The sequence below is a fragment of the Calonectris borealis genome, chromosome 9 (genome assembly GCF_964195595.1).
Source record: "Calonectris borealis chromosome 9, bCalBor7.hap1.2, whole genome shotgun sequence".
Taxonomy (NCBI): Eukaryota; Metazoa; Chordata; class Aves; order Procellariiformes; family Procellariidae; genus Calonectris; species Calonectris borealis.
The window spans coordinates 17,617,072-17,634,068 of record NC_134320.1 but is presented as its reverse complement, the minus strand read 5'-3'; the positions used below and the strand labels follow the sequence as shown (position 1 = coordinate 17,634,068).

Genomic DNA, 16,997 nt, shown 5'->3' with positions numbered 1-16,997 from the left:
TGTTGTGATGTAAAGCTGGAATGGTTCCTAGAAAGCATTAAAACACAAATAATATTAACCAGAACCAAGAGACAACAGCCAGTCGCTCAGAAATGAGAAATGTGTTACAGTGAGAATGGGTCAGTAAGAATGAGGCCGCCTGGTTTCTGCTACTGAATCCTTCAAGAGCTTCGGTGAAGCCTGGTCTACTGGGACAGGGCATGAGCAAGGCGCTTGTCCGCACTGGGGTGGAACTGGGAGGCTTTGATTGTGGGTGATGCTGCTGAAGTGGAGCATACTGGGCAAGGCTGGTCCTTCCTGAGGACCCTGAGATTGTGGGTTGCGGAGGCAGTCCCTCTGACTCAACATATCTGCCTGTTAGCGGGGACCGATCCAGCCCACCCACCCCGGGGAGGCTTAAAAAGAGCGTTTCTTTGTAAGGCGTTTTGGGATCCTGGGAGGTGTCATGCTAATCACATGCAAAGTGCTGTTCATTGAATGCACCAGCTGTTCATTTATTGAGATATTTACCTGGATGATAACATCTCCTCACTTTCCCACCAATATAAAATGTGCTTGATAACTCATGTCAGCGCTCGTAAGGCCAAAGGGACAGTCAGCCCTTTTAATCTGTGCTGTTACGGAATAAATAACCTACTGGGCTAATTCCTTGCAAGCTTGTCCTAATCTCACCTCATCCTCATCTGTGTTCACACGCGCAAATGCACGCCGTCAGCAGTATGTAATATGCTTCCGTCTCTCACAGCTTAAACGAGTAAATCCTACAAGACCAAAGCTTCGGGGATGGAAATTGCATCATGTTGGTGGTCTCGGGCATGTGATTCAGGCAAGTGAAGCACAGCTTGAAAGGACGGTGCTGGCTTCAAAGAAAAGAAAAACTACTTCTATTGAAATTTCACACTATAATTTGAGGAAAACCATGTTTTTCAGTTTTGCTTCATGTTAAATAGATGTGTGCAATCACTTTTGTGTTTCGAAATAGTTAGTTTCTCCAATGGTTTGTGCAAGTTTTTCCCACAGCAACCAGGAGAGAAAGAAACTACTGAAAACCACTGATTTTTAAATTTATTTTTGTTTTTTTTTAACATACTGAAAAGCCAAGCAAGGGACTTGGCACAAGCGTAGGTCCTGAAAGTACCTGTATTTTTCTCAAGTCTTACCCTTTCTTGATACTCAATTGAACTTGATGGTAGAAAGAGTTCATTGCTTTGAAATGGGAAGTCACAGCACCCTGTAGCTCTCTTCCTCCTGCCTCTTTGTCACTCCTGGTCTTATTTGCTCTGTTGTCACCTTTGGAGGAAGACGATGTGTTTCCGTGCAGGGGCTGAGGGAGGGAGGCAGGCTTCCAGTGTGTTTCTGTAATAGAAATCCATATTTAAATGACACAGGCAGTAAACTTTTCTATTTTCTTTTCACTTTTGGATGGTGCTTAGTTTTATTCCTGTGGGAGGCACCTTGGGATGCTGCACTTGCCCAGGGGAGGCTTGCAGCGGTGGCTCTCCTTCTCCCTGCAGTCACTATGTGGTCTGTAATTGTTTCTGTAATCTGTCTGATCAGCAGATATTTTTGACGTCTGTGTGTTTTGAGAGGGGAAGGCAGGCATTTAGCCTTCAATTGGAGCAAGGCTCGGCATCACTGTACCTCCTGCATTCAATGCAAGACTTGCACAGAGACCCTCTGGTTCAAACCCCCTCGCCCCTCTGTGTGGGAGTGCAGGTCGGGACTTCTCTGAACAGAGCGTTGAAGCAGAGTTCGGTTTTGTTCAGTTGGGGCTTCCTCAGATAGAAAGTTGTGTGGAGCCATTGAGCTGGTGGAATCCAAAACCTGGACTTGATGTCTTACTGCGAAGTGTTTCTTCTCCCATGCCAACTTCAGCACTGAAGAGCTTGTTAATCCCTTATCCAGGTGCTTTGCGAGTGATGATTAATGCAGGGGAAGGGCCAGGTCTCGGAAAGGATGGTGTGCATCACTCTTCTGGGTGAGTAACCCGAGGGGTGGGTGGGTGTGGGAGCAGCTAGACTGTAACGTAGGTCATTGAGGAAAGGGGAAGGGTGAGGCCCTCTAACCTAGAGGGGTTTGGGCTCTGCCCCGGGCTAGCAAAATAATCATCAGTGTCAACATCTGGCCCATCAATTTTTCCATTAGAAACTCAGTTCTTTGTGGGATTTTAATATCTTGCCTATTTCGGATCACACTGAGAAGCAGCAAGCCCCCGTGCAGGCACTCAGCATGGATGCTTTAGTTGTTTGCGCAGCCAACATATATAATAATAATTTATTGCATGGCGTTGGTATTGTACAACACTAGCTCAGCCTCCGTCAGACATGTACTATAGCAGTGATGGCTGCGGAAATGGGCAATGGGCAAAATGGGAAAACCAAGCCCCTACGCAGTAGGAGTTCTTTTCTATCAGGCAAGCTATAGGAACGATGTGCTTGCAATTAACTTAATAGCAAGAGAGTAGCTAGTGAGGGGAAAGGTTGGGCAAAGGGGCTTTTTTTGACTGAGGTTCTGTTTTGTAACATGAGAGCTCCTTGATGATGGGGCTGGTTCAGATGCCTTTTGGTCATTGCTGTAGTCCTTCAACCCACCTTGCTGGGCAGGATTAAAGACTGCTTTCTGTCACTTCTTGCATCTCTCCTTGCTTTTGGCTCTGCGGTTGCCTGTGTGAGACAATGCTGCACTAGCTGCCATGGCGGGGGGATAGATATGTTGGGTTGCATGATGGTAACTGTGAGCATAATGTGGGCCAGTAACTGTGGTCCTTTGTGAGCGGTTGGCTGCAGCACCACACCATAACCCTTCTCCTCCATGGCACAGTGAACTGGGAACGTCTGGTCTGGGTTTGGCCCAGAGCGTCCTGGGAGGAAAGGAATGCCAGTGGAGTCCTGATACACCTGTTTTTCTAATATCTACTTCATATTGCTCTCCTGGGCCACAGAAGACCCCAGGCATCTGGGAGACCAGAAATGACACAGAAGTTTAGCGCTCGCATATGCCCCGTGAAGAAGTGTGGTGGAAGACTGGGAGGAAATCGCTGTCTTTCTCATGGGTAGCATGGAGAGACGATGAAATGTGGTGTCCCGTTTGAAGCTGAGAGGCTTCTTGGTTGTGGGTCTGTATGTCTTTGTACACGTGGACAAAACCCTGTGGCGTTCTGAGCCATAACCCATACCCCACCAGGCAAAGTGGTGGCTTAGAAGGGACCAGTGAAAGGTCCTCCTGGTACCTGCTGTGTGTGCACAGCCCAGGACTGGTCCACAGTGTGGTATAGAGCAGATGCAACTGGGCCTAGGGAGATCTTCTCTTCTTGGACGCATCTGCAACTCCAGTGTTTTGTAGTGTCTCTCATCAGCCTTTGCATCACTTAACAAGTCTAAAACCTAGAGCTGACCCTTCATAAAGTCCCTGTCCCAGATAAAGCATTTCCAAACCTCAGGGTGATAATTTAAAGCTCTGGGTGAAACATTTTGGTCCATAGGTGGGCACAAAATTAAGGCAGTCTGGTTTGCAGCTAGGCTGAGGAGCCAGAGCTGTCCTGAGGCCAAGAGCTGCATGTGCATGTGTGTGGTATGCAGCGTCCTTACAAAACAGGATCTGGTTTAAGAGAGTATTTCTGTACAGGAAAGCACGTAAGTATATGCTTAAGGCCTACGGAAGTCAAAGCAACCTAAGCGCATATTAAAGTTAATCATGTACTTAAGTGATTTTCTGAGTTGGCCTGGGTCTGGAATGGCACATAAGGCTCCCTTGAGTTGGGATTCACAGCCCTGTTCTTTAGTTCCTTCCCAAGGCAAGTGCTGATTTATTTATTTTTAATTCTTTCCTTAAAGATGGCCTGTTTTGGCCTTACTGCTTTGGAAGTTATTGGAAAAGATGATGTGAAAAGTTAAAGCACTCTGAGCAACACATTCCTTTTGAAATGACTAAGAGAATTTGTACCATTCATTTCAAAAGGGCTCCGCGTAGCAAAAGTAATGCCATAACAGGGATGTTTCACTGAAGGGTACTGTTGGAGTTGAAATGCCGTCTGGTATGATCAGAATGACAGCCTGCTTGAAATTGGTGTGGTGTAATGTGCTACTATAGATTACTTTCCTTTAATTTTTTTTCCTTCCTGAAGTCCTTTGGTGATGAGTGGGATGCTTGCAGCATGGATTTGAATGCGATATTGTGTAATAAGAATAATAAGCAGGTGCATTGTATAGTATTTAAGTGGAAAGCTACTGCCTAGAAGGGAAAAGTCATGTGGTTACTGCTGCATCTTTCCCCCATATCAGCATTGTTCCCCAAGCACTTACTGTGTGTGAGGTTTATTTAAGTAAATTCTTATTCAGGTGGATGGGACGCTTTGCTTCTGAATTGATTTTTTTCGGTAGAACTTTTTACATTTATTACAATAGACGGTGCTAATATATAGGTTCTTCATAAGAAGACTAACGTTTTGCCTGGAAATAACAGGATCATTTGATGAATGCTTGAGTGTTGCTAATGAAAAAAGGGGTGGGAGAGGAAATTACCTTTAATAAGGAGTTTAAGTGACATTTTTCTTATAAAATGCCACCGTGTTTGATTTTTCACAGAAAAGAGAAACCAAAGGTGTTCACAAGGCAGGTGCAGTGCAGCTGGGTGCCTGAAGGCTTGTCTCGGCTACTTTTCTACGTGCCTCGGTACTTACCCCATCCTTGCTCTACTGTGAGTTGGTGCTTCCTGGAGCCTGGCAGCCCTGGCCAGCAGCGTCCCGTGCTGTCTGAGGACAGCCCAGCAGATGCAGTCCTCCTGGTGTTTCAGCCCATGTTTGCAAAGCGCTGTCTGTTCTTGTGTTTCGTGTCCCCACTCAGCCTGGCCGGGAATGAACCCTTGTCTTGACCTGCCGCATCCTCTGGTAGGAAGGCTGCCAAGCAACTTCCAGCTGAAAACACAGTTTGTTAGGAAAGGGAGCGAGTTACTTTTTGGCTTGCCTTTTGGACCTCTGGCCTCCAGTCTAGGCAGATCCTCTTTCTAGTCCTCGCTGTAGTAAATGCAACCTTGCCAAGACCAGTAGTGACATTGGATTCTTTTCTGATCAAGCCCTCTCTCCGGTGTTGGCCCATACAAAACCTTACAACTTCAGGTCACTCTAAGGAGGGGGTTTGCTCCTGTGAAGGTGCCCAGATGACCCCTTTCACTAAGGAAAGTCTTCAGTTAATATTTAAAAACCATTTTAAGTCCTATTAATACAAGTGGTCGTTTAGCAAGAGGAGGACACGATCTTGGGGCTTTCATCTCCACGTATGATGTGGTGCTGAAGGCTTGTTTGCGCAGTGCTGACATCTCCTAGCTGTACTGATGAATGTTTCTTTGCATCAGATGTCCATTTGTTTTTATCAGAGGACTAGTGCAGAAGTCAATCTAGAAGGAGGACCCTAGACTAGCTTTTGGGAACGAAGGAAGTTGGCAGAAACTGGAAGGTGCCAGTTTCGAACTACTTAGAGGTGCTGTTCAGGAGTGTCCAGTCTCTCAGAGAAGCAGCAGCTCGCAGGTCCCCTTAGCTCCTCATGGCTTACACATGCTAAAATGGGAACAAAACCCAAAGCTTTGAGGTGTCACCCTAGAAGGGTGGTTGGTTCCTCATTTAATGAGGAAAGACTTGGATTCTTGGGAGCATGTGTTTGTGATAGATTGGAAAATGGGACAACCTGAGTTCTTTCCTTGACTGTAGTACTTTGTCTCTCTGACAACCCACTGCTGCTTCGGGGGCCTAAATTTCCTTCTCTGGAAATGCAGTAATAGTTACTTTACTGTACGTGTGTTATGACATTTGTAATGAATGTGTTCATGCATTGTATAGGTACAAAGTTTTAAATCCTTGGTGGGATCGATATATTAGAGTGTTTAACCCGATAAATTCCAATAATGCTCTGAAGCAAATTATAGAGCTATTTTAGTCCACATGGGGTACTGGTCCCAGTGTTGATTTCCACCCTGAGCTGCAGCTGATTATTTCACTGAGACTTTGAAGCTCTGGAGGGGGATCTGTTCTGAAAGGGGATCACCCTCCTCCTCAGGGTGTCAGCAGCACCTCAGCTGTTAACAGAGAAATATGGGCTTATGTCAGAGGAGATGAGGGAGGAATGGGTTTGAACTGATTAAATTTTTGGAGGAGGGTATGCAGGTAGCCCATCCTGATTTCACTCTGATGTTTGTTGGTAAAGTCTCTAAGGGAAGGCAGTGCTCAGCAGTTGCCTGATTTTGGCCATTTGGGGTGTTTGAACAGATGGGGATTTTTGTGCTGGAGCTGGAAGCACAGGTTTTTAAGAGAAGGAGCAGCCTCGCTTGACACCAGCCATAGAATTGATCCCCATCTGCCTGTGCAGGGATGGACATTACTTGCACCCAAAAAGCTGTGACGTTAGAGGGTCACAAATTCTGGGGCGAAAGGGGGAATCTTTCTCAATACAGTTGTCCTATGTAGGATAAAGAGTGCAGCATTTATTTGTAGGATCTGAATTGTCCAAGGGCAAATTTCCGTGCAGTGCATTTTGGCCGTTTCTGGAAGAGACATGCCATGGGCTCCACCTCCTGTTCCTGAGTAACTGAGTGACACTGTTGTTTCTGCCTCTGATAAAGTTTATGAGTGGTCTGGTTAAAAGCATGATTGGTTGTAATGGGCTGAAACTTTCCTGGGATTAGCTGGGAAGCCTGGGGGCCAGTTACTGCTCTGTGCATCCTTGCCCCCTTTTCCAGCTCCACTGTGAGATCTCCTCCTTCAGAAGAACTCTTTTTTGCCACGTGCCTTATGGCCACAGCAGTGCTGGCTGGCACTTGCTCAGCTCCTCCTGGTCCCATGCGCTTTCCCTAATCCCCAACCCATTTGCCTCCTGCCAGGCTGTACCTGGTGCAGCCATCATCCCACATCCTTCAAGCATCCCCCTTCTTTTCCATCCAGGAGTGAGTGTGATGGGGCAGTGTGGCTCCGAATTTCACCTCTTGGGTTGTTTTGTTTTTTTTCCTTTCTGTTTGGTGTTTTTTTTGTGTGTATGATTTGTTGTTCTTGAGCTTCCATTTCTCGTGTCTGCAAAGTGGGGATAAAGCTTCCCTTCGTGGGGCTGTGAGGCTGCAGGGAGGTGGAGCGTTATCACAGCTGAATATTGGCTGAGCCACGGCGACCGTGTGTGCTCCCAGCCTGCTGCAAACACGAGGCAAAGCCCTTCAGCTGAAACCACCGAGAAGTCACTTCACCCAAATTTGTTAAGCCGCGGTGACTTTTGGTTGCAGTCACCTTGGTATTTAGAAAGTGCTCTGGTGCCTGAGAAAGAAAGTGTATTGTGGGGTTTATTAGTTTTAATTTAAATGTTTTCGAAATACTGGAGACTGCTGCTGGGAAAAAGAAAGGAGGTTTTGGTTTTCTTATGCTATCAAACCAGCCCTGGACATGGTGCAGACATGGTTGCTGCGGACTTGCCACCGTAGCTGTGATATTTTTGCAGACACCGCTTCAAATACAACTCTATTGAAGCCCTTTGTAGCCCTACAGTGAAGGGAAACTATAAAGGATTTGCACAGCCTGGATTGGACTTTCTGAGCTTATGAAAACGAACAGTGTAAAATGTTCTTGGCAGGCTTTTGAGAGCAGTTGTCTAGACACATGCATTGTCATATAGCGATGGATCTTCTTCGTTTGGGTCAGGCATCATCATCCTTCATTACAGCAGCAAGAACTTACCTGAAACCACCATTCTGTCTCCAAAAATGGTGAAGACATTTCTGTCAGCTAATAGTCACATCACTGTTAAGGGAGCTTTGATCTCTTATGGGAAACGATTCTGCCTCTGTCCCAGAGCAAGAACGGGGCTCAGATCTGTTGGGTGCTCCCCGTGTTGCTTTTACTGCTGGGGTGCTGCAACCATAAGGACCAAATTTGTCCTATGTGTCCCCATGGGAAACACTGGAGGAATCTGGGTCTGTTGTTTTGGGTGCAGATGACCACTGTTGTGTCGAGAGGTTGGCTCTGGAGCATCGCAGCTCTGTAGTGGCTGCAGGAATTTGTTGCCTAGAGCATATCCTCTGATCATTGGCTTTATATCCACATAGTGCAAAGAAGGCGGCTTTGGTTGATGGGAGCGAGGACAGTTTCCAAGCAGTCTGCTTGGAGCAGGGTGGTTGCAGAGCACCTACTCTGAGGCAGGAGCTGACACCCTGTGGGGGACAGATGGTGGCTGGTGCTGTGCCACAGGGCACTGGGTGGCTTCCCCTGGGTAAGGGACAAATATAAGGGTAAGGTGGGGGGCATGTGTGGGCCTGTTGGCAGCAGGGAAGGAAGCGTTCACTTTTGCTCCTCATGGCACACAACTTCTTTTGCTAATCATTCCAGCCCACAGGAATTTTTTATTTTACTGATTTTTGTTGTTGTTGGTTTTTTCGTTCATTTGTTTTTTTGTTTTTTTTTTTTTTTTTTTTTTTTTTCTTTTTCCCCCTCCTTTAATTGTTGGAGCTGTTTTTAATCCTTGACCATAATAAAGCCACACTGTTAACACAAGCAGCGGGGTAGCTGGAATCGCAGCTGTACTACAAGCTCTGCTTTTAATTTCAGGCTGTTATTAATGAGGCTAGAAATCTTCCCTCCCCCAGTCGAGTTTCAACCATGTGTCTTCATCCAAGTCACTCTACTGGGTGCTTCAGAGCATCCCTGACTCCATCTGAATACAACAGGTAAAGGTTGAAGACTGTATTTGTCATGAAGAGGTTTCTGGCCACTGTCCTTCCCATTCCCTGGTGCCGGCAACTCTGCACAGGGTTGGGAGCAGGCAGCTGCAGGAGGGGGGACTGGACCTCCAAGGAGAGGGTGGCAACGGGGAACTGCAGCCCAAAGGTGCTGGTGCTGGGCAGGGGTTTGGACTCATCGTGTTTGGCAGAGGCGGGAGGACAGGGCAGTTGGGTGCATTTGGGTTGCTCACGAGCAACTGCTGCCTGCTGCTGTGGTCCTGGGGCCAAGCGCGAGGGGCTCTGATGGTCACTATTGTCATCCAGCGGGGCAGCACCCGTAAGTCTCCACGGAGAGGGAAGTTAGCGCGGTGCTGATGGGGAGCGTCCTGCTTCTGCCCAGGCAGTGTCCTGCCCTCTAAACGTGTTTGCGGAGGGACTGAAAGCATTGGGATCGTCCTCTTCGAAGCACAGAGAGATGTCTGTAAGCGGGGATGCAGCTTTGGTGTGTCTGTTCTCCTCGTCCTGATACACAGACAGACACGATGGTCAGTCGAAGCTGAAAGATGAGAATTTTGAAGCTGGTTAAAAAAAAAAAACAAACCACAACTCTGTCACCCAACCTGTAATTCGGAGCATGGGGCTTGTTGTTAGAGGAGGCTCTTGAGGCCAACGACCTAAGATCCAAAGGCAGACTGGATGCTTCTGTGTGTGTGTGAAGAATTATTTCAGTGCTAACGACTATTGGCAAAAGAACAAAATAAAATTGGGAGCAAGATTAAAGTTCCTGCCTCAGGATTAAGTCAATCTTTATATTTTGGACACTGGAATGAGATGGTATCTGGGGCAGAAGACTGTGAACCTGCCTGTTATGGAGGATTTGCATCATCCTTCAAGGCATCGAGAACCAGCCTGGGTTGAAGGCAACACCCTTGGGGAAGTGGGCCAAACTGTTGATTTCTTTAAGGTTCCCCATCTTCTTCCTGGCCAGCGCTTTCGTGGCCTCGCTTGGGACCCTGATGCCTGGCTGGGGAAAGCAGACAGAAGCACGTTGCTCTGAAGTAGCTGAGGGTAAGGAACAGCATAGATGGTTGTGCAGATCTTTTCAGGTCTTCTGTATGGGAGGAAAAGCTGGGACTGTACTGGAGACAAACCAGACATTGGCAGTCTGTCTGTGGGCTTCCTTCTTTCCTGGGGCTGTTTGCCGTGCTCTGACGGTGATCGATCCCACGTTTGTCTCCCCATCCCTGTGGTTGTTGTCACCAGTTTCCTCTACAGCATGAAACGAGAGCTGCTCTTCCGATGCCGAACAGGGCTGAGAAAGGGGAGTTGATGCAGGTTCTTCCTGGGTATTTGCGTTCCAGGATTTCATGCCTTCGTTGGAGGAGCTTGTCTTTCTCTTCTCCTTTTTGCTCCTGCTAAGTCCTGGGTGCCTACAGGAATAGTCTGTTGTTTACAGTAGAGCAGCAATAGCAAAAAGATTTTATTTTTTAGAATGTAATATTACATCCTGGATATGGAAATCCCAGTCTGCTGCTGAAATTGCGACAATAGACTTTAACTTAGAGATTGTCAGGACTTTAGGAAAAAAATTCCCAGTGACTTGCATCTCTAAAGTGTGGTCCCGCACTCCTGTTTATAACCTGTGCGTGTTAGAGAGGACGTATTTCTCTGTGGCCAAGGGCATGTAATCCTCCCAGCCCCAGCCGCATGCACTGAAGGCCAGGTTGCCTTTTATTTCCTGTGCTATTCAATGCTGCTAACCTGGGAAACAACCCTTTAGGACGGTACCTTCAATAGTCTCAAGTTTTTGAGTTAGCCACCCCCCTTCCCTCCAGTGTAATTAAGAAACATGCATACGTGTGCGTGCATCTCTGCAGGAGCCCTTGCTGGGCTGGTCTAGTTCAGCTTGCTCCTCTTTTTATCCTGCATCTCAGGAGTGTGACGTCTGAGCCCGATGCTCCGCCGTGTATGCACTAGCCTTTTTCCTAGATGGATTGATTAGATTTCCAGTAAAGACAAACAAAGTCAGAAGTCTAACGGCGCTGAGCAGGCAGCGCTGCGCTCCCCGGCCCAGCCTGATGTGCTCAGCTCCTTATACGGCCAAAAAAAGGAAGAGGAAAAGAGGGCGCAGCGTGAATACCAGACATACGATGCATTCCTCCCAGCTGCACGCTCGGAATTTGCTTTTCGCCAGAAAGTGGACCCTCTGCACATCCATTAATTCAGGCTCTGTACTGTTTAGCAGGGAGAGGGAAGCCAGCCTTGAGCTGGCTCTGGGCAATATTTAATCGTCTTGTGTAAGAAATTTCTTTACTGTGAGAGTTTTTTCTTTCTTTGGTGGGGGACAGAGGGGAGGGAAAGGGGCTGGGGTGAGGAAGGGGAGAGGAGGCCAGGTTGTCCTGAAACTCGCTATGACTTGGCAAGCTGCAAGCAGGTAGACTGCAATTACATCTATTTTTTTGTCCTAAAAATCAATCTGATTCATCATTAGCCTCCGCCTTTAAATTATATTTTCCCTGAATAGCATCTTCCAGTTAGTGGGAGGCGGAGAGTAGATAAGGGAATCGATCCTGGTGCTTCATTCATAACCTGGCTTCAGCCTTCCCTCTGCGTGCAGCCTTCATTGCTTGAATAACTATGGGCACGAATGGCCGGTTGCGCTCGGGGGCTGCTCTAATCTGAGCTCGCACTGTGGGTACAAAGCACAGGCCCTGTATTTATTAGATGTGGGACCTGATATCTCCAAGCGTGCCTGGGTTTCTGAAGCACTGGTTTGTTAGCTTGGGTTTAGCATCCTCTGGAGAGTTTGAATGAGGAAGGTCAGGCCAGTCCATCACCTCTCTGGTTTGCCACTGACTCATGGTGTGCAAAGGCACCTCCTTCAGCGACACGGGAGCTGAACCGCCATGGCAGGTGTTGTGGTTTCCTAGATTGTTTGGAAGCCAAATTGTGGACTGGAAGCCACAGCGGAGTGAATCACGGCGCTGCCTGCGCAGGGGCGGCCTGCCCGCCTGCCAGCGCCCGGGGCCGTGCTGGCAGGGACGCCTCCGGCCGGCCTTGTTGGCGCTCGCCTCTGCAGGGAGAGCTGTTCCGAGACCGTGGACGTGGCCTGTGCTTCCTGGTGCATCTTTCCGCGGATGCTCTCTGTGCTTCGTGGGGCCAAGCAGGTGGGAGAATTGGGCAATTGTCACTCAGCCAAAAGGCGTTTCTAGTAGGGGAAAAAACAGCCTAACAACTTTGAGTCATGTTTTATTGTCTTGGGATCAGAGTGCCTGGAAAGCAATTCTCTATTGTCTCTTCGCAGGCCTTGTGGAGGTGATGATGCTACATAATTCCACAAGCTTCTTTCATCTAGCTCCTGCACCGTGCTTTCCCGTCTCGAGGATGGGCTGTGACAGCGCTTGACTAAGGCAATCTGTGTAGCTTTGTGAGGATCCCATCTGTTTCTCTACTTGACAGCTGGGTTGTTCGATGTTGCTTGCCTTCTTGCTTTCCTGTAAAACCAAGCACGTTATTAGGACCCAAAATAGTAGCTCCTCTGGGCCATGTTGTAATAGGAGTGTGTTTCATGATGACAAGTTCCAGCATTGCGTGAAGGCAAAGCCCTTTTATACATGCAAGGAAATAGCAACAATCTGCTTGCAGGTCATGCGTGGCTCAGCTCTTTGAACTTCTACATTATCAAGTGTATGCTGTCTCTGTTCTCAGAGCCTGTACTTTGCAACAAGCACTGTAAATTATCCAGCGAGGATAATAGAGGAGTTTGATGGTAGAAGAAAGAGGAATGAATGGCAAATTTATGCTAATGAAAACATCTGTTGAGTATTCTTGTTACTCTTTCCTCATCCATCCCCACACACATCCAGAGGCTGTTTAAAGCCAGGTGGAGTAGAGAGACTTTATTTTTTCTCTGAGTGGACCGTAGGCTCTTGCAAATGGATAGCTATGGGGGTAAGGCAAAAAGTTTGGGGTAGAAGTGGCAGGTATTGTTTTTTGGCACCACTTCACATAAGTGCAGTCTGGAGAGCTTTGCAATACCTGGGACTTAGTGGTGCTCCTTGCACGTTAGCCAGAGCTCACAGACAAGTTGGACAGTGGGCTTGGTGAGTGTTCGATTTGGTAGTGCCTGAATTTCTTGACTATCTGAGCTCTTTACAATGATATTGAAATGGATGACGGCTACCAGGTGAAAACAGGAGACTGGTAGGCTGGGAGGATTGGATATGCTCACAGTGTCCCGTGGGAGGTGAGGATAGTGATTGCTTGGGGTGCTGGACTTGCAGTTGGATTCCAGTGTGCATCTGGCTTCCTCCTGGAGGTGAGGAGATCCAGCTGCCCTGTCTGCCACAGCTTCACAGCTGAAACGTTGGAGGGGAGCTGTGCTTGGGCAAAGCCCCAGCTGCGGGTTGGGCGTCGTGGCTGCACGTTGTGGGAAGCCAGTGAGCATGATGGGGGAAATGGGTGTCAGGACTCCACTCCTGTGTCCCCAGTGGGTGCATTGCTTGCAGAAGGTTTTCAGATGCTGCAGATGCCTGACCTGTGTGCATGGTTAAGGACCATCATGCATTTTGTGGGTGCTGAAAGGTCACAGCCTCTCTCCCTTGCTTCCATTTCTGCTAGGCTTAAATGGGAGTAAACCTCCCCCAGTTCCTTTTCTAATGCAACAAAACACTGGAACTGGTGGAGAAGGAGAAAGAGACAGGTGACTGGTAAATATTTCTGTAAATGTTGTGGTGTTTTTGTTTCCAGAATGTTATTGTCTTGCTGGGGTAAAAAAAAAAAAGGTAATTCAATAAACACAAAGTAGGCAACATGTTTGCACCCTCTCAGTGCAGGGGAATGCTGAACTTCTGTTGCTTTTTCTTTATTTATATTTTTTTGTGGTACTGCCTTAAGGTGTCTTACCAGAAGTAGGGGCCATCATTATTAGAGAATCCTGTAAAACAGCTGTAATAATTGCACAATGTTCTCTATTGCTATCAGTTTTATAATTAGTCATAGATTTTTTTAAAACCCATGAGGGACTGTCTCTGCACACATCATTGATTTTGCTAATAAAATCTTATATTTTTATGGTACGTTTCATTGGAAAAACATCAACTGCTCCATAAAATTAAGACTCATAGTATTGTGGGGTGGGAATGTTTCCCGTTGTTTTGGTGGAGAAGTTGATCTAGATGGATTTATCCGGTCGCTTAACAGCTATTGGGGAAGGGCACAAAATGGGATATCTGATCTCCTCTGCTCCATCCTCTCTGACCAGGAGTTTGGAGTTTGGTGTCCAGCTCTTACCCTTTGTTTTCTCCATGGGCTGCTGTGATGGCCTGATGTCTGTCCCCTGGGTCCGTCTGCGATGCAGAAGGATGGTGCACGGCCGGCGCTGAGCTCAGTGTGACTATGGGAACATAACTAGCCATGCGGCTCCAGCCTGGCATCGTGCCAGAGGCCGTGCCGCAGTGGGTGCTTGCACACATGGAGCACAGTCATCCCTTGCCCGATTCCCTTATTTCATGGGGCATCAGCTCCCCCCACCTTGATTTCATTTTCTTCCTTCCAAGCCCCGAGAAGCCTGATGCAGCTCCTGACCAGTGGCTCTGATCGTTGCCAAATTGTGCCTCTGCTTTCTTAAACGTCTCTCCTGGGCTCCCGAGGATCACAGGGATTAACGTGCCCGGCATAGAGGGGTGGTGAGGCTCCCAGAGCTGCTGTCGCTCCCTGCCCTCCTTGCTCAGCGGGTGTGAGGATTGGGGGATCTGTGGCTTGCAGAGGGGGTCTCAGTGCATTGCTCTGGGCTGCTGATGGAGGATAACATCCCACAGGCGTGGAGGTGATGCAGCCTGTGCCCACACATCTTTGCTTGCTGCAGGGAGTGGTGATGGTGCTTAAAACCTGTTTGAAATTATTCCAGCACAAGTTATGGGGAGAGGACAGCCGTCGGGCCACGGCCACTGTGTAGTCCCCAGTGGTCCCTCCATGTGAAGTTCCTACCTGGCTGCTGTGACCTCAGGTCAGCTGCTCAGGTGGAGGATGTTGTTGCTATTCAAGGACCACGGGCAGGTTAAACTGCCTCCATCCAGTATCAGCTAGGACATGCTTGAAAGCCCCAGGCTGAGTTTTCTCCGGCCCTTGCTAGCTGAGCTCTGCAGGAGCCTGGATCAGCAGAACATTGGTTTAGATCCTGCTGCAAGCCCAGAGCACATGAAAGGGCCCAGAGCAAGGTGAATCTGGGTGCTGCCTTGGTTTGTTTTGCCAAATGCCACCCTGCCATTAAATACCTTTTCCCCTGTAAGGCAGCAGTCAGAAAGCCACTGCTGAGCCAAAACTCCAGTCCTGTATTTTTGCAGTAATTAGCAGGTTTGAGCACGTCCTTAGTTCAGCAAAAAAAAGCCGGGAGATGACACAAGACTGTATTTTATTGTATGTATTTATTTAGAGAGTGTGTGTGTGTTGTATTTCAGGGAATGTTTAGTGTTCAGGTTCGTAGAGCTGAATCCGATGTAGTTTTACAGGAGACAGCCCAGTTGTCCATAGCAACCTGAAATTGATTTTCTCCCCCTGCCTACCGAAAGCTGTTCCCGCTTGAATCATCCCTTTAATTTAATACAGCGAACAGGATGTCCCTGCATGCGGAAACTTTTTTTTTTAATAACAAGTAACCTAGGCAAAAAAAAAATTCTTATTTGAGCAACAGCCCTGACTCTGTCTTTATTACCGCTTGGCATTAGTCCTTTCCATACCATTTCCTTGTGCGTCGTTTCAGGCGCTAGAGGCCATTATCAGTATGGGCTAATCACCGCTGCCGCCGCAGGGAGACCTCCCCCTGCACGCTCTGGCCACTTTGGCCGCCTTGTCTTCTCAGCAGCAGGTCCCTCTTTGGCATGAAACTCTTCAGGCTGCCCTGCTCTCCCCAGCCTCTGCTGTGTGGGTTGGCCTGGTGGTTGCGGTCATGCTGAAAAATATATTCTTTGTGGCCTGCATAGCATCAGTCCTGTGCTTTCCCCTTACGTGCAACGGTGCCCGTGCGTGGCTCTGGCAACGGTGCATCGAGGAGCAGCGTGAGTGCTCCTTGCCGCGGCGATGCACTGTGTGCGGCTTTTCATCCCGACTCGAGGAGAAGGGGTGAGGCATGCCGCTGTTCAGGGCAATGACATCGTCGTTAAGAGTCCTCTCCACCTTTTGCTAATTAGGGTGCTTAGGGCCGGGAACTGCTGGTGGCTCTGCTGCAGAGACCCAACGTGAGAGGGGTGGCTGCCTTGGCATAGTGCTGTTGGTGCATATAGCCTGGGGCGTGTACAGGCCCGGAGATAACTATATGCTCCGTGTTGACCTTGCTGAATGTTTTAAACTCAAAAAGCATTATAATACTGCTGGTTACAATCTCTCTGCCTTGTACCAGTTTGGCTGTGGTTTCTCATGCTAGGTCTCTGCTTCTGTCAAAACCTCTTTTTGCAGGTCTTTCCAGCTAAAGCAGTGGAGCTGCTTCAGAGGAGGCTGGTTGGAAGGCATTTGGGAAGAATGGGAAGAACTGCAGTACTGCTTTACTCCTATTTATAAAAGAAATCTGTGTCCTTGCCATCTCTGTGGTGCCTGAGGACTCCAAAGAAGTGACTTGCCTTGTCAGAGGAGTGCCAGGGATGAAGGATTTAGGGCATTTGTGATTTTGCTATCTGGAAGAGTGTTTGGCTACATTTTGCAAGAGCAACAGCTTGCACGTGGTCAGCAGAGACTGCAACCTTTTTCCATGGTTGCTTGTCTCTGGTTTTTGCACACTCTTGGAAGACAGCACAGACTTTCTCCTGTGCTCTTAGTTCTTGCCCTGCTCATTACAAAGCCACGTGTTGGAGGAGGTGTGGCTGGGCTGGGGCAAGGTGTGCCACGGTAGCAGTTGTCCCACCAGAACTTGTCGCTGTTGACTGTTCCACCACATGAAGAGAAGCGAGCTGCTGCTTGCATCTATGCTTAGGCCATTAGCACAAATTGCACCAATCTGTGCTGTGAAATGTCTGCCTTTTCCTGGCTTGTTTTCTGAAAAGGAAAAAAAAAAAAAGGTGCACGAAATCAATATGGCAGAGCCTTCGGTTGTGTGTTCACCTGCTGTCGCTTCGAGAGGAAACCATGTCACTCAACACGCCTGGTGTACAGCATTTGTTGAAGAGATAGTTATTTAATCTTTCTATTTTTTTCACATCAGTCAAAAAATTGGTTTATTTAATGTGCATCATCTGAACATTTCACTGAATAAGCTACCCAAAAAGGTTAATCTCCAATTCCGTGCTGCTTTTACTGTCACATCCAACTGCTTCAAAGACAGT

General features: G+C 47.9%; 1 protein-coding gene across 12 annotated transcripts in view; it reads left to right on the top strand.

Moving 5' to 3' along the window:
* LPP (LIM domain containing preferred translocation partner in lipoma) overlaps window positions 1-16,997 on the top strand; it is a 349,989-nt gene that overhangs the window by 50,262 nt on the left and 282,730 nt on the right. Inside the window, exon 3 of one of the 12 annotated variants that reach the window (XM_075157107.1) lies at window positions 6,482-6,571. The exons of the other annotated variants lie outside the window; for them this stretch is intronic. The gene's annotated coding sequence lies outside the window, so the exon portion shown is untranslated. The remainder of the gene's footprint in view (window positions 1-6,481; window positions 6,572-16,997) is intronic. 12 annotated transcript variants of the gene reach the window in all.